This window comes from Peromyscus leucopus, chromosome 15 (assembly GCF_004664715.2).
Source record: "Peromyscus leucopus breed LL Stock chromosome 15, UCI_PerLeu_2.1, whole genome shotgun sequence".
Lineage (NCBI taxonomy): Eukaryota > Metazoa > Chordata > Mammalia > Rodentia > Cricetidae > Peromyscus > Peromyscus leucopus.
Genome location: NC_051076.1, coordinates 14,014,106 through 14,035,459, shown reverse-complemented (window position 1 = coordinate 14,035,459; position 21,354 = coordinate 14,014,106). Strand labels below are relative to the sequence as shown.

Below are 21,354 nucleotides of genomic sequence, written 5' to 3'. Positions count from 1 at the left end.
ACATGGCTCATTGGCTAAGAGCACTTACTGCTCTCACAGAGTTCTCAGTAACTACATCGGGCAGCTCATAACCACCTGTAACTCTAGTGTCAGAGGATGTGATGCTCTCTTCTGGACTCCATGGGCAATGAATTCATATGCACACACACACACACACACACACACACACTCAAAAATAAAAATCAGTGGAAGAAAAAAAGAAATACAATAAAAAAAGAATCACTGAGACATTGAAAAGAAAAAATAAAACAGTCAGCAAAAATAAGGGTAAAATACATCTACTTTCCCTAAAATTTATTTTTTAAATATGAAGTCCTTAAAATTATTCCTTAAGCTCTTTAAAATTCTTTCATAAAATAAAACCACCTCATTCATCAAAGTTGTTATTTTATGCACAATAAAGTACTTTCAAAGATCTTGGGATTTCTGTGGACCCTTTTCAACAAATAACGCCACCCTATGCAGAAACTGGTCACTCCTGGGGCCTTGGCAAACAGAAGTGGGAAATGCCAAAATGTGAACAGAACATGACTTAGAAGAGAGACTAGAAAGGAAGAAACCAGACAAAATTTCAGAATTGTTTGTGAAAATTCCTTTCAGGATAAAATTCTCCTCAAGTTTCAGGATTGTGAAAGCCAAATTCCCAGTTGGAGTGATATGGTAAATACAAGTTGTATTAAATGTGGATTTTTAAAGGAGACAGGCTTCCCATGTTTGCCCATATGTAACACTTGCTCCTACGTACTGTTTCAGTGTATTTTTTAAGATTAAACTTCAGGGGAGGGATCCCAAAGTCCCACCCATAGGTGAGAAAGTATTGGTATCTAATGCTGCTGGGGAGGAAGAGTTGGTTTTCTTCTGATGCAGGCCCTGATTGGCTGTCCACGTTTTGATGAGTGACCCTACATCCATGATGTGGGCCCTGATTGGCTGTCCACGTTCTGATGAGTGACCCTACATCCATGATGCAGGCCCTGATTGGATGTCCACATTCTGATGAGTGACCCTACGTCCGTGAACATACTTGCGGCACGAATGGACTCAGTGGGTGTAAAACAGGTGTATGTGAAGTTGAGAGGGAAAAGTGGTCGTGGTTTAAGAGGCGCTGAAGGAGAGGGAGTGGAGTTAGATTTGACCAAAACATATTATAGGGCTGGAGAGATGGCTCTAATTTCCTATTAACTCTGTGGTGTGTGTGTGTGTGTGTGTGTAGGCTTGTGTAGGCCTGTGTGTATGTGCACATGGAGGTCAGAGAACTACCCTCTAAATGTCTTCCTTGGGAGGTCTCCATCTTGATTTTTGAGAGGAAGGCTCTCATTGACTTGAGGCTCACTGACGAGCTAGCTAGGTTGACTAGCCAGCCAGCACCAAATACCCACACGTCTCCTCCTCCTCAAGGCTGGAATTCCAAGAGTGCACCAGGCTTGAACATGTGAGTTTTGGACACTGAACTCAAGTCCTCGAACTTGTACAGCAAACACTTCACCAAGTGAGCCATTCCCCAGCCCCATTCACATTGATTATTGAAGGGAATGCTTTAAAAAAAAAAAAAAATGCCATGCTGGTCTCCTCTGGCTCCTATACTATTCGGATGAGAAATCTGCAGTTATTATGGGTAGGATGCCTCTCCCATTCAGCATTATCTTACTGTCTTCAGTTTTCAACTAGGATTGTGATTTGTTTGACTGGGTGTCTCTGGGTTTATCTTCTCTGGATTTCACCCACTTCTCAAATTAGTAGGCTTTTTACCAAGACTTTCTTTTGCCAAATTGGAGACATTGTTGGTAGTTATTTATTAGAGTTCTTTTCTGGTCTCAATGTCTTTCTTTTTTTGCTCTGCGTTTTTGATGACACACTCATCAACTCTCTTGCTATATTCTCCAATGGTCATGAGGCACTGATCACTGTTTTTCAGGTACTCTTTTCTCTGTGTTGTTTACATTATGTTGTAGATGTAACCGTCTAACTAAATAAGAAGCACAGAGCCAAATGCAGAGTTAAAAGCCCAAGAGGTCAGAGCAGTAGTAAGAGCTGAGACTAAAACTACCTTTTTACCCTTTGCTACTGCTACAGTCCTTCCCCTGAGAAAGAGATCTACTTCCTGTGTGTCTGTCTTTTTATTGACTTTCTGTTCTGTCTTCTCATTGGTTGTAAACCCAACCACATGACCTCCTCGTCACTGCCTGTCTCTACAGACCTCCAGGTCTCTATGGTTGATATTGAGATTAAAGGTGTGTGTCTCCAAGCTGGCTATGTCCTTGAACACACAGACTCTGCCTGCCAAGTGATCAGATTAAAGCAAGCGACACCACCGCCCAGCTTCTGCTATGCTTGCTATTAGCTCTGACCCCTAGGCAACTTTGTTTATTAACATACAAAAAAAATCACATTTCAGCACAAATAAAGTATCACCATATTATGTAATTTCTATTTTTCTGTCTTCTGTTTACCTTGTTCTTGCCTCTGTCCCTCTCCCATCCCATCCTGCTTTTAGCCTATCCATTAAGCATCTTATTTTAGTTAATAATATTTTCAGTTTGAAATTTTCCATTTCTATTTTTCTTTTTATTCTGAGACTTTGTATTTCCTGGTTAAGGTTATTTTTATAATTTGTGGTTTTAGTAAAGCTTATAATTTTAATAAAGCATTTTTATGGCAACTGATTTAAAATCTTTGCTAACTCATCAGCTTGGCGTTAGTGCCTAGTTTTTATTTCTTAAGCTAAAGTCTTGTGCTACACATCCCAGCTGGCCTTGAACTCACTGAAGTCCTTCTGCATAAGTCCCAAGTTCTACCATACCTGGCCATGTTTGTATCACCTGTCTTTCTGTTTTCAATTTGAGATCTTCCTGTTTCTTGGCTTAATGGGGGGTTTTCACTGAAAAAGAAAATGATAGCTTGGGTACAATACCATGTAACTCAGGCTCTTACCCAAACCTGTTTTAACTGGTTTCTTCTAACACAGGTCTAGGAGCAGATGGAAGAGTGCCTCTTACTCCTCCCAGGTAAGGAGAGAAGTGCAGGTTCCCACGTGGGCACCACTGACACACTGAGAAAGTGCAGAGAGCTCCCCATTACTTCTGGGCAGAGTGGGAGTTACTTCTCTCCAGATGACCACCACTGATACCAAGGTAGGAGGGTGGGTACCCACATGGGGCAGGAATGGTCCCCACTCTTCACTAGGCCTCTTCTAATACTACCTACCTGTGGCTGTGGTTGTAAATACAGGCTCCCCATATAGTCTCTACTGAGACCAAAGAGCGAGTTGAGGAAGGTAAGAGTCCTCACTATTACTCAGTGAGGAATGGAAGTTCCATCTCCTAATAGATGTCACACATATCAACTCGGGCGGGGGGCCAGGGGCTGAGTAACACATCTCATCCCAGCTTCTGATGGGCAGAAATCCAGAATCCCCACTTGGCCTTTGCTGGTATGGGGGAGTTGGAGTCAAGCATTTTTCTTGGTGTTGCTGGGGTAAAATGATTAATCAAGTCTTTCTACCTTGCTAGTCTTTGGCTTTCCTGGGTCTTAAGGTTTGAGGAAGTACCACTGTCTACTTCTGCTGGCAGGTCTACATGGCCAGCACTGGTAGTTTTAAGTCTGGGGTGGGTATGTGAGGCAAAAAGAAATCAAGGAACTTGCCAACACGGGGTTCCTTTGGTCTGAGATTCTTCTGACTTCTCTGTACTTAAGCTTCAAAGCCCTCATTTGTGTTATGTATTTTGTTCATTTTTTGTCTGTTGGTTTTCTGTTACTGTGATAAAAACCATGACCAAAGGCAACTTGAAGGGAAAAGTGTTTATTTTATCTTACACTTGCAGGCATAGCCCATCACTGAGTGAGGTCAGAGCAGGAACTCAAGCAGGGAGAGAACCTGGAGACAGAAGCTGATGCAGAGGCCATGGAAGGGTGGGCATGCTGTTTACTGACTTGCTCCTCAAGTCTTTCTCAGCCTTCTTTCTTATAGAACCCAGGATCACCAGTCCAGGGCTGGCACCATGCAAAATGGACTGGGCCCTCCTATATCAATCACTAATTTAAAAAATTCACCACAGGTTTGCCCACAGGCCAATCTGATGAGAGCATTTCCTTAATCAAGGTTCCCTCTTCCAAATGACTCTACTTTGTGTCAAGTTGATGGAAAAAAAAAACCAAAAACTAGCCAGCATAGGTTTTAATTGCATTTAATAGGAAGAATCGCGGCTATGTATATCTACTACTTCTTCCCCCCAATGAAGTGCATATTATGTAATAATTAATTAGTAATCAAATTAGTTAATTAATGATGGATAATATTTTCCACAGACATAAGTCCCCATAATTCTGACTGTCCTAAACTATGTCTTAGTTAGGGTTCTTATTGCTGTGATTAAATGCCAAGACCAAACAAACTTAGGGACGAAAGGATTTATTTGGCTTGTAGTTTCAAATAAAGTTTATCATTGAAGGAAGTCAGGACAGGAACACAAACAGGGCAGGATCCTGGAAGCAGGAGCTAATACAAAGACCATGGAGGGGTGTTGCTTACTGGCTACTCTCATGGCTTGCTCAGCCTGCTTTCTTATAGAACCCAGGACCACCAGCCCAGGAATAGTGCTACCCACCATGGGCTGGGCCCTCTCCCATCAATCACTAACCAAGAAAGTGCCCTGCAGCTGGATCTGATGGTGGCATTTTCTCAGTTGAGGCTCCCTTGTTTCAGATGACTACAGCTTGTGTCAAGTTGACATAAAACTAGCCAGGACTGTTACCAAAACATGCAGTGGAATCTTTCAAAAGTTCTGCTAACCACGTTCAATAATACTTGGAAATGTTCATAACATACACATGTGTGCACAAAGAAATCATAAACTCAAGTGTACATTATGGTTTTGTCGTGTAATAATTGCACATAAAAAACCCACAAAAATAACCAAACATAAGTAAATAGATGAATGGATGGATAGACATACTGATGATCATAGCTGAATGTATAAATGGATTTTCTTTAATTGTATATCTCTATATTTTAAAACAATATGAAAACATGTGATGTTTTTGCAATATATATATGTATATATATATGTGTGTGTGTATCTATATACATGTGTTTGTGTGTGTGTGTGTGTGTGTGTGTGTGTGTGTATCCTATAACACTTTTGCAGGAGCATTGCCTATAGCATATGCTACACACACTGCACCTCAGTTTCCTTTCAAAGTACCTTAAGTTGGGGAGAGGGCTTAGTGAGTGAAGAGCTTGCCATGCCAGCATGATGACCTGAGTTCAAATCCCTAGCACCCACATAGAATCTGCATGTGATGATGGGTATGCACAACCCCAGAGCTGGGGGCAGAGACAGGAGATCCTGGGCACTCAGTGGCCAGCCAGTTTTGCCATACCAGTGAGTTCCAGATTCAACAAGAGAGCTGAAAAAATAATGGAGAGAGCAAGAGAGGAAAATATCTAAAGAGAGAGAGAAAGAGAAAGGGAGAGAAAGAGAGATATGCACATGCACATACATATATGCAACACACACATGCAGCGTCTTGAGTTCATTTCATAATTGTCCAATTTTCCTTTCAAACAGGAAAAAATGTCACCTACTTTTCTCAAGCCTTGTCATCTCCATTGCCCCACAGCTGGGCCCCAAGATAATTCTCTCTATAAGCTTAGCCCAGCTCTCCTGTGGAAGAGACCTGCAGGTAGTGGACACATCACTAATCTCCTCTCCTAACTGGCTCACCTGTGCCAACACCCACAGAGGGAGGAGAAACCAAGGACCTAGAAGGCATTGCCCACCAAGATGACTATATAGCACATTCTTCTAAATCAGGATTTCTTATGTTCTAAACATTTTTGTTGGGGGTGGGGGCTGTTGATGAGAAGAAGCAGAGCATCTTTCCAAGAGCCCCAAGCAGTTCATCACTTTGCTCACCTGATCTCAGCAATAAAGGAAGTTCAATGGAACTTTGACTACCCAAGCATACACGGGCCCATCTAGGTTCATCAGAGCAATGCTTCGTTGATCTTTCATTTTCTAGCCATGACCTTCTTAGACCATAGCCACCTCCCCAGACAAGCAAGCCCTGTGGGTACTTCCTGCCAAAAAGATAAATGCTGACCCTTCTTCTTCAAACAGAGAGTTTGTGGTGCTTAGGATGGGATTCAGGGTCTTATGAGTACCAGGCAGATGCACTGAGCCATGTGCATCCCCAGACCTCTCAAAGTAAGGAAAGGAGAGCTACAGGACAATGTTTGATGTAGTACCTTCCATAAACCATTGGGTGGGTGCTTTGCTCATAAACAGCTATTCTTCTCTTGGCAGCTCACTGAAGCTAACCAGAAACAGGGTAACAGCAGGAACCCACAGATAACTGCCCGCTGACTTCAGTCTCAGACTTCCCCTTCAAGTTGGCAAAACTCTTGTTTGACAGCCCGGTGGAGGCTCAGCATGAGAGACACAGAATCTCTTTCATTTCCACATCGCCTGGTTTCCCAGAAATCAAGCTTAGATCGCTGAGCCACAACAAAGAGGTGCCCACTTAGCAAACCAACCCTCTTTGTCTCCATGGGAGCATCTGTGTTTTCAATATGACATTTCCAAAATGGCTGCACCTAAGGGAAAAGTAACCAGACTTATGGAAGAGCCACTCCCATGAGTGTTCCAGTGCCTAGAACAGTTCCTAGAATAGTATGCGCTCAGCAAATGTTAGTGGTGATGGGGCAGGAGAGGGGGAGGGGGCAAGAAGGAGGGAGCCTTACATACACAGAAAATTCCAGACTGGTAAGTAAGAAACTATTGGTTGTTGACAGGTGAGTGACTCTGAGATGTTCACCTAACCAATTCAAAAATTAAGGTCTTTACTCTGTACTTCTCTAAGTACATTTGCAACTTTAATATAGAAACAGATTCCTTCCATTAAAACAAGTTTAACAGGGCTGGTGTGAAAAGGACTTGCTGTGGATATATGAATCATGTCAGTTCAAATGGTAGGCACAATCCCATTCCTGTTTATGAAATACTGATATTTCACAAAATGTTGAGTGATTGTTTCTAAGGACATTAATATGAGTGGGTTTTGTTTGGAGGCCTGAGGGTTGGTTGTTTGTTCGTTTACTCATTCTAGGTTTCCTTAATGTTCCATTTCTGAAAAATGTGAATAAATGTTTCACTGGAGGGAGATAGATATCTGCAGGCATATATACCTATTTAAGCCATTTTGTAGTGGTATTTTTGTGTGGAGTGATGTATCAAAGACCTCTTCCTCTGGGTTCCCACCAAAGTGTCATGATTTGTGTCATTCTCAGCAGCCCTTGATGTTTAGAAAAGCAGCGGCCACGAGGTTATCACACAGTTTGAATGGGAGTTTGGTCTCATACTAAGAGGCAAATCAAGACTGCAGAGAAGCAAACTTCAGAAGTGACTCAGTCGTGAGATAGTTCACACTTCGTAATACTGGACATTCGCATCAAGATTTTAGTTATGGGAGCTGAAGAGATGGCTCGGTGGTGAAGAGCACTTATTGCTCTTCCAGAGGACTCAAGTTCAGTTCCCACCACCCACATCTGACAGCTCAGAACTACCTGTAATTCTAACTCCAGGTGATCCAACATCCTCTTCTGGCCTCCACAGGCACCTGCACACGTGTGGCACACACACACACTAAAAATGAGGATTAATCTTCAAAATAAAGAAGATTTTGGTTTCTGAAGTACAATACTTGGTGTAGTGCTTAAGAGCTCAGGAGCAGATTCAGGAAGCCTCAGATTGCCTCAGACTGAAACCCCCAACTCATGACTCCCTTCTGTGGCTATGACATACCATCTCTGTAAACCTCGAGTTTCACATCTATATAGTGATACCCACACCCAAGCGACCAAGGAGAACTAAGTCACATAAAAGAATTCTCTGCACACAGAAGCTCTCAATGAATGCTAGAGTGGTGGTGGTGTTGGGTGATGCCATCCAGTTTCATAATGAGGTCATTAAGGTTAACAATATTAAGTGGCATTTACTGAAAGTCATACAGATGTAAGAAAAAAAATATCTGGAACTGGGAGTCAGTCTTCTAACATCAGAGGTAACATAACATCAGATGCGGTGCCTCCTTAATCCACACTTTAAAGGCAAAGTAGGCATCTCTAGTACCAGAGACCTAAATGATCCATGGCACAGATTTCTCATTAATTGGCAATGTCTTGAGTGGACTCAGATAGACAAAGGATGATCATCTTGATAAAGACACTGAGAAAACCACATCAGATTTCAGCCCCTTCTTTCTTAGGTGTTTGGGGCCCACACCTGTCCCTGTCACTTCCTGCCACTGAGTGAGTCATCTCCATAGATTAGTTTCACTAACTGTAACTGCACTTGAGCTCACAAAAGAAATTCTTGAAGGTTTTCTCTGGGGCCGGCTCCACCGTGTAGGACATGTTCTGCAAACTCATCAAGAGATATTATGGTGAGCTTTATTGGTTTTTGAGACTTATAAAACAGATCCTCTTGGCGAGGTCTTGTTAGCACTTCTTTTTCACAAAAGATGACATAGAGTTTCTCCCAAAACAAATCTGACTCTTCTAGATGCTTAGAGCAAGAGTAATGAGTCACCTTGCCACCTACTATCACTGAAGATACAGCACACGGAAATGATGCTACATCGTACAGAGATTTTTTTCTTTTTATTTAATCTCTGAAATTTTCATATATGTATACTATACCTCGATCACAGCCTCTCCTTATGCCCTGTTCCAAGTCCCCTCAACACAGCTCCTTCCCAATTTCATGTCCTTTCACTGTTTCAATATAATTTGCTAAGTCCCATTAGTGTTGCCAGCGTGAATATGGACGTGGGGCCATCCGCTGGGGTGTGGAAAAAGGACTCTTCCTCCTCCAGCAATCAACAGCTGCCAATAATGCCTCAGCCAAGGAGTGGGGTCTCATCCCTCCATGCCAGGATGTTGACTGGCTCATGCTTGTGCGTGTGACCACAGCTGCTGTGAGCTGATATGTGTGGCAGCCATGCCATGTCCAGAATCAGCTTTTCACTGCCCACCGCCTCATCTGCTTGCTCTGACATTCTTTCTACCCATGATGCTCTTTGAACCTTGGGGAAAGAAAAGGTCATTCAGGTGTCTCATCTAGAGCTGAGCACTCAACAATGACTTATTCTCAGCACTTTGTTTAGTTATGAATCTATATATCAACCACAGTATACTAAAAAATAGAAGCTTCTCTAATCAAAGTTGACAGCAATACTAATCTACAGGTATAAGTGTTGTTATGTTTTCTATGGGCCCACATTAGAACGCCAAAATGTTGTTGGTATTTTTTTTTTATTCTTTGATTCTTTGTGGGAGCCCACCACCCAGATCCCAAATAAACCACACACAGAGGCTTATTCTTAATTATAAATGCCCAACCTTAGCTTGGCTTGTTTCTAGCCAGCTTTTCTTATCTTAAATTATCCCATCTACCTTTTGTCTGTGGGCTTTTACCTGTCTTATTTTTCTATATATCTTATTTTCACTCTTACTCCATAGCTGACTGTGTGGCTGTGTGGTTGGCCCCGGGGGTCCTCCTCTCCTTGTTCTCTTGTTCTTTCTTTCTCTTCTCCCAGATTTTACTTTCTATTTATTCTCTCTGCCTGCCAACCCCCCCTATCCTTTCTCCTGCCTTGCTATTGGCCACTGAGCTCTGCATTAGACCATCAAGTGTTTTAGACAGGCAGCTTCACAGAGTTAAACAAATGCAACATAAAGGAGTGCAACACATCTTTGCATCATTAAACAGATGTTCCACAACACAAACAAATGTAACACATCCTAAAATAATATTCTACAACATATAAGTATAAATATTTAGAAGGCAGGTGGACATGACCATTTAACAAAACATCTATAGTAAGGTCCCCCCTAGAGCCTATGACCTCCTTATATTAGTCTTTAAGCAGGTTTATAGTGTCAGACATGAATTTGCTCCAATCAAGAGAGTGGTTGGTTACCCCCATAACCTTTATGCCACCATTGCAGCAGTGGGCACATCTTTCCTGGCAGGTTAGTATTGTGGTATTCAGAATCCAGTACCTGGCAAAGCCACTGATACTCCTCGCCCAGCTGCTCATGTAGCCCCTTCCTGCACTGTGTAAGCTATCAGTGGGGAGAGGGTTTTTTTTTTATTTATTCTTTGAAATTGTTATACATTTATACAAGATGTTTTAATCATGTGTATCCACCTTTTATCGTACCCCCCAGTCTAGAATGAGTTTCTATAGCACCTAGGCAAGGCCCTCCACAGACCTGCCAAGAGAGGTGGACATACCAGTCCTTGTCTCCTTCACAGCAGATTCTACATGACTTAGGTGTGTCCTACCCATCCAACTGTACACCTGCCCTTCAAGTTTGATAAGGGTTCATCCTTAAGCCTTGGGTACATAACATGGGTGAGCCCTGTGCTGGGTAAAAAAAAAAAAAAAAAAAAACTACCCAAATTAATAAAGCACCTCCATGTCCTTGGATATCCCAGTTCAGGAAAGGGAAAGACGCTACCTCAGATTGCATGGCTCATTTATAAGGGCTGAGTAGAGTCCTGCTAGAGCCAACCTTGGAGAAAGTATTCTTTTAGTAGATCTTGCCACAGACTTTCCTGAGGAGGGAGCAGTCAGCTGCGAGATCTGGGAAGCTGTAATGGAGAAGAGACTATTGCATGTGGGAAGCATGGGGAAGAGAAGAAAATGGAAAAGCCAACATTCTGATATGAGGAATGCAAAAAAGAGCAGAAAGCAAGGGGGCCAGTGCAAGCCAATCTGTAACTCTGCTATGCTGTTTGGACAGCATTCCTACGCTTCCTCAGTATGTGATCTCTGGGCAATAATTACATAGTTCGTGGTAAGAATCAACTTGTTTATAAACTATGTCTGTAGCCCTGACCATCACACACAGCTGTTCAACATAATAACACTCATGCTGAGTTTCTCCATCACTGGAACACTCTCTCTCTCTCTCTCTCTCTCTCTCTCTCTCTCTCTCTCTCTCTCCTCTCTCTCCCACACACACACACACACACACACACACACACACACACACACATCTTCAATTTCCCCTCCACTCAGAGCTACAGCTGTCCAACATCACTGTTCCAATTCAATGGTTGCTACTGTCCTGACATAGCCTCACCCTCACCACATGTCACTGGAGTACAACTTATTTGTTCTATAGGAAAATGACCAATGTCAGACAAAGACATATTCTTGGTCTCCCAGACTGAATTCTGGGTGCCCAATATCTTCTTAAATGTAAAATCTAATGTTCACCTCCTTGTCTTGATATCTGAACCACTCACTCTCTCATCTTTCTCCATTCTGAGTATGGTTTTGTTCTAGCTAGGGTCCAGTTCTCAACTGAGTCTCCCACACAGACCACTCTTGTATATCAACCCACATCACCAACCTTCTCAGTAATGGCCCAAGCACACATTTGTAAACGAAACCCCCCACCCCAAGTCTGTCTCCTACACCCTCATTTTTTTGATGATATTGCCATTTCCTCTATATCACTGACATTCTTTCCAGTCTGTCTTCAGACCCACTCACATCCCTAACTGATTTCCTCTTCTCCTTTCAACCAGCATGCCCCAGGGCCTCTTCAGTATTCCCTCAAATGACTCCAGCAGGCTCCAGGCTTCCTCTCTGTCCTGTGCTGGTGGCCTCTCCCATCCACCATTAACATAGTGACCAGGAAGGGCAAAGTGAAAACATGATTGCACCTATCCAATGAGAAATATAAACCTATATTTGTCACGGTCTTCTGGTCTAGACCTCACTTGTATGATAACTACTCTCCTCATTCATGTTTAAAAGGCTAAAATCTTTAAGACATCAAGTTGACATCCCTCCTCATTCCCAACCCAATCCTCCTCTTACACTTCTTCCCTTGACTCCATTCTTCTCAGCCAGTGAACACAAACAGCTTGGACACCCTCTGAGAGCCATGCTGGCACCCTCTACACATGGCACCTGTGCCATCTTCCTCCAAGCAACAAAGGCTAAGGGATGACACTGACTGATGTAGCTCTGATACCCTTACCACCTGAGCCACACGACATTTTTATATCCCAACCAAGTATATGTTTGGGTGAAAAAACAAACATTTACACACACACACACACACACACAAAAAAAAAAAAAAAAAAAAAAAAAAAAAAAAAAAAAAAAAAACTTGTCAATCAAATTCGTCCATGCTAGTTTTCACCAAAATACAAGTAAAGTGTATTCTGGACTTGCTAGGAAACCTACCCACTGTTTATCACTTTGTTCCATAGGAAAAAATGCACTGATAGTTCCAAAAGAAAGGCTTACAAATAGACTTTAGAGCAATATCCATGTGTAAATTGAGGGTTGGCTAATTATCTCTTTGCTTTGTCCTTAGCTATGAAATTGGTCTATCATATTTCTTCTCTGGGTTAGTGAGCATTGGAATAAATATGCATCTAATACCAAGTGTTCTTTGATTAATCTAGTCAATGTTTAATAAACATTGACTACACTCAGAGTGGATGGATATATTGCCATGGGCGATCGGCACACTCTTCCCAAGTGATTTCTTAAACATTTCATTTGTTTTCTGGCTCTGAATTCACACAATGCTATTTAGGAAATCCAAACTTAGAAACCAGATACATTCAGAGGTTCTGAGTCAGGTTACAAAATAATTTTTCACTTTAAATTCAACAGTGACTCATTTTGTTCATTAGATAGTAATAAAATATTATCATGGAACAATGAAAAGAAAAAAAGCAGAATTTAAGAATAGGATCAAGATAGGTTCTATTTGTAGCCATGAGCCTTCCTTCTTGAAGTACCATAACTCACCCCTACCCACACTGGGATTTATTCTGATGGCCTTAAAACTCTCCCTCTACCAAGAAGCACAACAAAAGACCATTTGAGTAGGAAGCAGATGTGTATCTTTGGAGCTTAACACCCCTGGCTCAAATCTGACAGTAAAAATTTACAGCCCTTAAAATATACTACACTGTGGTGGCTTGACTGGGCGGCCTCTTCCCCAGGCGAGGGAGTAGAATTGCTAAAAGGTTAGTGGCCAAAGGGGGGTGGTGCCAGGAGGAAGGAGACAGCTTCTTCACTGGAAGGAAATGAGCCTAGAGATTATCGGTGAATGATATAATCAAAAACTCATATACCAGTATCCAAGTTTTATTACACTACTGAGGAAAACAGCTCATTTATATTGGATTTCCTGTCTCATTTTTTTCCTTAATAAGAAGAATCACGTACCTATGAGTCATCACGATTTGTGTAGATCTGACAGAGCATTTTCTTATGATAATACATATGAAATTTTTTAAAGATAACAACTTTAGGTAATTGCACGGCTCCTGATTTATTGATGTGAAAATGAAAAGATGGGTTGATGTGTTTTTCTCATTTCTTAAATTTCTTGAATATAGCTTTAACTATTACCAGTAGGCACAAATCTCTGTTTAATAGTAACATTCAAAAATTAATAAATATGGAAAAGGCACTATGGGAATAGACTGTAATAAAGACAAATGGAATTCATATTTCAAAAGTTGGCAGGAGCTAACATATCTGCTCTCCTTTTTTATTTGTATAATAAAATGTTCTGTATTTGTAGTAATTTCTTCCCTTGTTATTTCTCTTGTCTTAAGTAAGAGCCATAAATGCTTCAACAAACAGAGAATGGACTGGACACTCAATTGGTGTTTCTGACATCCTTTCATGAAGCACTACTTAATGCTGAAAAGGAATAATATTGTTTCCACAGGAAGGTTCAATTTGTTTTCTAACAAGATTCTTTGGGATATTCCTCCCATTCACTAGTTCTTATTAAATAGCCAGTCCTCAGGAGCCACACTGAAACAATAAAGGATGGAAGGAGTCACATAGGCCATAGTTATGAGACAGAATAATTGTGGCATCTTCCAATTTGTAACCACCAAAGCAAAATTAAAAATCAGATCAGGGCTTTTGAGTAGTGTGAAAATTGTCGTCCATTAATTGATCACACATCCCTTCCAAGAAACCCATGGCTTTTTCCACTCTGACATGTTGAAGGACAGTAACTAAGTGCAGCATGTAAGGAAGAAGGCAATCTTCTAGACAACCCTTAGCCATAAACTCTGCTTGATGCTTAGAGAGGTCCAATGTGTCTGTTCATCAGTAGCAGAGTTTCTGTTTGATTGAGTTTGGGGATACCTTGCTTTCATAGTCCAGGGAGCTGGCCAGTGCTGACTACAGAGAGTGAAGCTTAGGGAACTTATTCATGATTGAACCATTGTTCCCCCAACCCTCTGGTCTGCTAATTATCCACAGGAAAGACATGTGGATAAAACATAGATAAAAAAGGAAACATGATACCGAGTGAAATAAGCAGCTGATATGTAGAACATGGAAAAACTGTCAGTTGGTGTGACACGTGAAAAGATTATAAACTTACTGAGCATGATGAATTCCAGATCAGGTCAAATCAATTTTTCCTGGTTAAGTCCCAACTCTTGCATCAGAAGGTCCATCTTCAAACTGAACAATGTTATCAGCAAACCAGCAGAGAAAAAAAAAATCCACAAAACAGATTACTCCATTTGGGTTCTGTATACATGATATTGTCAAAGTCAACCAGCTGCCTGAGCAAGATGCATTACCTTCCTTAAAGTTGCTAATACCCATTATGAAATGGGAACTTAGATTTCACAAGGTCAAATGAATTTTGCATGAGAAAACTCCTTTGGGAGGCCAAGTGAATCCCACCATGGGTCAGCACCCACAACGGATGACTTCTGTCATATATGTATGATTCTTCTTCATTGCTTTATGCAGAAATTGGTCCAATGCCTTGAGCCAAATTTATCACAGGCTCCTCCAAAACTGAATCCCATGAGAAAGCAACATCTAGACCACATGTTCATTTGTGGTAGCTCCTTTCCCTCTGGAGTGGTCCAAACTCTCCTAACTGCCTTGATGGAGCGGGGAGCGGGATGCATACAAGTGTACCCTGCAGGAAATTGCCTCAGCTCCCATCTTATCCTAATGAATGCAGTTATCCACAACTACAGCATTTGAATTATTAATTCTCCCTAATAGGGTGCATTCAGTGTCTCTGGAACAAAGCCGTTTAGAGATCTGGTAAAGCTCATACCAAATTTAATTTGAAGGTTCATCTTGAAGAAAGACAATGCTGGCATTGTGTTATATTGATTTAAAACAAGTCTGACCTGAGGATTTTCTTCATCCTTATCTGCAGTCATAGACTATGAAAGGGGGTGGGGGACTAGAAATCTCAAGCACTGGAAAATATCGTTCTCAGAAACTACAGCAGACGGGTCACAACATTTTTAAACAATGATAGTAACATTTATTATATCAAAGCCATTTTATGTTTTATTTGGAACTCTGGCGCCTTTTTTTCTAAAGTTCCCATAACATGACAGTAATTACAGCCATCAAGATGTTCCCTAAAAGATAGCAGTCCAAGGTCCAGATGCTGCTACCCTGCTGTCCCTCTCTCTGGAGTTCAGAATGTGCACATGACATCATGGGGTAGTTTATTTTAAAAGTGCTTTAAGAATGTAATGATAGTAATTGTAGACAGGGAAAATTAATGGGAGTGTTGCTGGTCTGCAAATTCCATTTATAAAACACTCGCCCTGCTCAAAAAGAGAGTGCTTTCTTATTAACAGATGCTTCAAAATACAATTTGGAGGATATATTAAATAAACTCTGTGCTAAAGTCATCTTCAGCTGTGTGTACATAGCTCCCTCTCCTTCTCTGCTGGCCCAGAGCACGGCTTTCCCAAAAGGATCCAAGATTCTGCAGACACCGAGATGCGTGTTCCTTGCAAAAATGGCCTCAGCTGTGGGGCAAGGAAAGGTTAAGTGGTAAAGCTGGTGTCAGGCCAACAAACACATCCACAGTATGTAAAACAAAGAGGAACTGGAGACGGCCCGCAAGTGCCTGCACCCATGCATGCAGCCAAAGCCCCTCCATGGCAGACTGACTGGGTTGAGGAGCTTCAGATGGCTTCTTGTTTCAGGGATAGGGGATAGTGGGCATCCAAGGCGAAGAGCCTGCTCAAGATAGATTAGATGCCCCTACACAGCGATCATCTTTCTTTCCATATCTCACTTCAGCAGCAACGAAACAGCCTCCTCAGGGTCTCCATGTTTGGGGTGGAATCAACTGCTCAGAGGATAACTGGGTTTTTTCATCCTTTGACATCATCAAGCTGTTTCTGAAATTTCGAAAGGAACACAAAAAGCAGGTCAACATTCATATGCCTTTCCTTCCTTCAGCCCCTATCAAAGACGTGGCCCCCAATATCAGGACTGGTCTGTGTGCTTCAGAAAGCTGAAAGGAAGGGCTTTGAATGTTTGCACCATGAGCAGAGAATGAAGGCAGGAGCAGGGGAGGCGGGTCAAATAGCAAAGTGCTCACTTCGTAAGTGTGAGGACCTGAGCTCCACTCCCCAGCACCCACATACAAAGGCCAGACACAACAGGACCTGCAACCCAGAGTTGGGAAGGGGAGATGGGAGGACTCCTATTGCTGGCCAGCCCATCGGGCCAGATTAGTAGGGTCCTGTTTCAGTGAGAGAACCTGTCTCCAAACTAAGGTGGAGACTGATTGAGGAAGGAGGTACCTGATATCAACTTCTGGCCTTAATATGCACACACACACACACACACACACACACACACACACACAACACACCACATATACAAATGTGCATACACACATACATATACATACCACACATACACATACATACACACACATGCATACATATTCCACACACACACACACACACCACACACACACAACAAAACACACATGTACACACACATACACACACATGTGCACACACATACCACATACACACATGTGCACACACACACCACACATAAACACACACAGTTTTAAAGTATTAATGTCTATTCACTTTTATTTAAACATTTGCACAGTTTACACTAGTGCTGATTGATTTTCATAAACCTGACATAAACATAGACATATCTGTGAAAAAGGATATTAACTGAGAAAAAGCTGCCATAAGATTGGCCTATAGGCAGGTATATAGGGTGTTTCTTAATTGGTGGTTGACATGAGAGGGCCCAGCTCACTTGGGTGGTGGCACCTCTGGGCATGTGGCCCTGGATGGTATAGGAAAGCAGGCTGGGAAAGCCATAGGGAACAGCAGTACTCCTCGTAGTTTATGCTTCGGGTCTTACCTCCAGGTTCTTCCCCTGCTTGCTTCTGCCCTGAATTCCTCTCAGTGATGTCATTACCCGGAATTATGTGTTGCCTTTGTTCACAGTGTTATATCACAATAACGGAACCTCGGTGGCAGCATGCATATTAGAACAACACATAGTACCCCATAAATAGGTTATTTTATCTATTATTTTAAAAAATAAATTTCAAAATGGGAGGGGCAACAAACCCAGAAATACAGTTTCTCCACACAACCAGAAATTGACTTTAAGAATGTTTAATACCAAGCTAATACAATAGGATTTATATCCCCAAAATATCCACCTGGCTCACATTATGGACTTGTATCTCAGGGCCAAGAAGGAGGCCTGTACTATACACGAACCATGGTAGTTTGAGCCACAAATTGACATGATTAGTTCTGGGACTGGGAAGGTAAATACATTCTTCTTCAAATACAGATGATTTTGTCGCCTTTGCAAATAGCCATCAACATCTGGTAAAAGGAGAAATAAGGACTGTATGAGTGTGAGTGTCACGGGGGCAAACATACGTAAAAATTCATTTCTAGTATAAGGGAAAGAACATCACATATGGCCATTTCTGGACCTCTGGTGTAGGACCCCTCGTACTACATACACACATCACTACTGGATTCGGGAAATCCCATTAAGCAAGTTCAGGCACATTATATCTAAAACCTCATCTTTTTAAAGATTAGGGGGTAGACGTGTGTATGCATGTTTTTGCATGTATGGGGACACATACACACACATAGCCATGCATGCATGTATGGGCCCAAAGTCAATATCAGAAATCATCCTCAATCAGTCTACCTGTTCAATGAGGCAGGGTCTCTAAAACCCTGTGCTCACTTACATGGCTAGTCTCACTAGCCGGCTTGTTCAGGGCTTCCTGGGTCCCTGGTTTTCAAGGCTGGAATTATGACTGAGATCTGAACTCCAGTCCTTGCACTTTTGCAGCAAGCAATTAACTGCTGAGCCATCTCCCCAGCCCCTGAAAATCTCATCTAACTGGCCACTGTATGAGATATGCAGCGCCATAGATGAAAACATAGAGTTACCCAAAGATCTTGGTGGAAGACTCAGAGCCAGGATGCTTAGCTCCCTAATGGTGAGTGGGCCATTTACAGTTTAGATAAGAGACTGACTTTCATGGTAACTGAGCCAAAAATTTAGTTTAAAAAAAAAAAAAAAAAACAAACAAACAAGTTTCGCCTCATAAATATTAGGGATTTGACTCAGTTAATCCTTAATTTAGGACAGGACAGTAGCTTCCATCCCTAAGCATCAATGCCTTGGCAACAGGACTTGAAATGTTTTTTTTTTTTTTTTAACCAGGAGAAATAAATTAAAGGCAGAATGAGAAACAAAAAATGAATGGATATAAGGATGCTTTCTGTGTAGCTGTCCTTTCTAAAATAATCTTTAGTTATGTCCTCTACCCTCTACAACAATCTCATAATGCAATATTACCAGCACTATTTAAGAAATCAAGAAACAAAAGATCCAGAAAAAGAACACTGCTAGAAAACTAGCTAAATAGATCCATCTAATAGACATTCCACTGGGCACTAGCACTGTCCAAGCCTCATCTATGTGGTATCTACAGACAAACATGTGCACACCTACCGGCAAACGTTTCCATAATTTGAGTCGTCATCTTACGGAGGTTGAACGTTTTGCTATTGTCATAATTCTCTCCATTTTAGAGATGAGTCCAGAGAACCACAAAGATGTCTAGTATACTGTCCAAAGCCAGGAGACTAATACACAGTACCGCCATACTTAAAACCAGCCAGTCTAGCAACAGAGTCCTTTCTCATAAGAGACATTCTACCTCTCCTCCAGGCAACGAGGCCAGAATCTAATTGTGACAGAACTCATCTCATCACAGTATGAAGTGCCAGGGATACACTCCCATATGCAAATGAGAATGGGGCTTTGGCATCTCTCTCCTAAGAAACACTTTTGAAGCCAAGATTTTCTTCTCTGGTATCCATCAAAAGATACTGGATATAAAGTTAGCAAATTAAAATTTTATTAATAAAATCAAACGAGCAATTATTTCCATGCTGTAATCAGAGAAAAAAAGACACTATTACTCGGATCTCAGCTGTCTTGTTTCTCAGACTGGAGGCTCTGAGTCCTCATCCGAATGGTCTCAGCTGAATTACTGCTCAAAAGCTAAATGTTTAACAGCAAAATCTTCTAGTTTCTGGTCTCACGCTTATATATCTTCTGCTTTCTACCACACTCTGGATTAAAGCTGCTTTCTGGATTAAAGCGTGTGTCCCATGCTTGCTATTTCAATGTGCTTGAACTCACAGAGATCAGAGGATTTCTATCTCTGAATGCTAGATTAAAGTGTGAGTGCACATTTTCTCCTTTTATCTAGTGCTGTCTGTTCTCTGACCCCAGATAAATTATAGAGTACACAATATTTTGGGGAACACAATACCACCACAGAAGAGTCTGAGATAAATGCATGTATTCTTAAAGCAAATGTGGACTTGTCTCCCACTTAAAGTGATCATTGGTAAACATAATAACTTGGTAAAAGGAGAAATCAAAGAGAATATATGCATGATTATGTTGTGGAAGACAATCATAGAAAATGCTCCCCATTCTTCATCCTGTCCATCAAGTGGGGTCACTGCTCCTTTGTCATGCTTCCCTCTTCCTTAGGAAATTTTGTGTCTTCACTTAACTCAATAAAGCAGAGTGATAAGGTTAAGCCAATGAGTGAATCTTCATTAGCTAATAGCTAAGGAGAATATGAAAACTACCATTTACCTATTCATTCCAGAAATGGTTGTTCAGAATAAGCCAACTACATACACTCTAGCAGGTCTATGCTCCATCATTTCTTCAAAACTTTATATAAAAGACCCTGTTGCTGAAGACAGGACATACATTTGTTGTAGGGTCTAAAAAAATCAAGTCAGCAGTGACCTGGAAACTTTCTCCTCACTGGCTAGCTTTCACAGTGATGAAAAGTGCTGTGTAGTTCACTGTGGGAGGAAAGTCATCAATGGACTTACACAGTGGTGGACCTTGCATGCTAAACTACCAAGTTGTCAGGCAAGCTGTGCCTAATGATAAATAGTGGCATGACTGTTATGAAATAACCAACTATTCTCTTGATTGGATTTGAAGCCTATTCCACATGAGGAAATTCATACCTGGTTCTATAAACCCGATCAAAATCCCATGACTGGGGGTATTATGAGCCATAGAAGAGAGCCTACTACCATTGTTTTACTAAATGGATACACTGTCAAATTGCCTTCTACATATTTATATTTGTGCCCATAAATCAGTGCTACTCTCAACCTTGATCAGAGAAGCTTCTCTTTGCAGTGAGCAGCAAGCAGTACAGAGACTCATAAATGGCCAGAGTGCTGAAACTAAGTGGCAGTTGAGTGATCCACCCTGATTAGACATCTATAGCATGCTCCCCTGCACCAAAGTTCAGAGAACATCATGGAAGATGGAGTGGAAGGATGTAAGAACAGGAGGATGAACAGGAGTGCAGAGAAATGCTGTCTTCTGGACCAGACATGGCTGCCACACACATCAACTCATGGCAGCTTTGCTCACCTGCACAAGACCAGTACCAGCTGAAGCCAGTTGACATTCCAGCATGGGGATGGGAGGGGCTTAACAAGCCCCACCCTAGGTGAGGCAGTATTAGCAGATGAGAGATGCTTTCAGGAGGACTCGTTTTTCTTTAAGGATATGGCAGCTGATAGATTGATTGCTCATGCTCTAGTAGATGGCCCCACACCTATGGATGTAGCACTGACTGAATTCAGTGGGTTATTAAAAAGAGGAGAACATGAATGTCGGCAAGGAAAACACTGTGGGAGCCCTGGGGGAGAGAGAAGGAGGATTTGGGTTGTACAAGATTGTTGCTAAAATTCCTTAATGTCTATACTTCCTCCCAAGGTCCCACTAACAAATCAGGGCATAATTCCACCAAAGCTCACCCTGGGGGAGCCAGTGAATTTATTGAGTCTCCTTATAGACTCAAGATGAGAAAGTACATACAGGTGACAGTTCCTGTATGTCCAGTTACTCACAACAACTATCAATATACGTGTGTGT

The 21,354-nt window shown here is 41.7% G+C and overlaps 1 long non-coding RNA gene across 2 annotated transcripts; it reads right to left on the bottom strand.

Annotated features, from left to right (window-relative positions):
- Positions 1 to 15,344: 15,344 nt before the first annotated feature.
- LOC119089139 lies at positions 15,345 to 19,063 on the bottom strand. 2 transcript variants are annotated; one of them, XR_005092977.1, is made up of 3 exons: positions 18,877 to 19,063; positions 17,549 to 17,720; positions 15,345 to 16,244 (listed from the first exon to the last, which is right to left on the bottom strand). It is a non-coding gene; the product is annotated as an uncharacterized LOC119089139 (long non-coding RNA). The 2 variants fall into 2 exon arrangements; XR_005092978.1 differs by having other exon boundaries at positions 17,558 to 17,720.
- Positions 19,064 to 21,354: the final 2,291 nt, after the last annotated feature.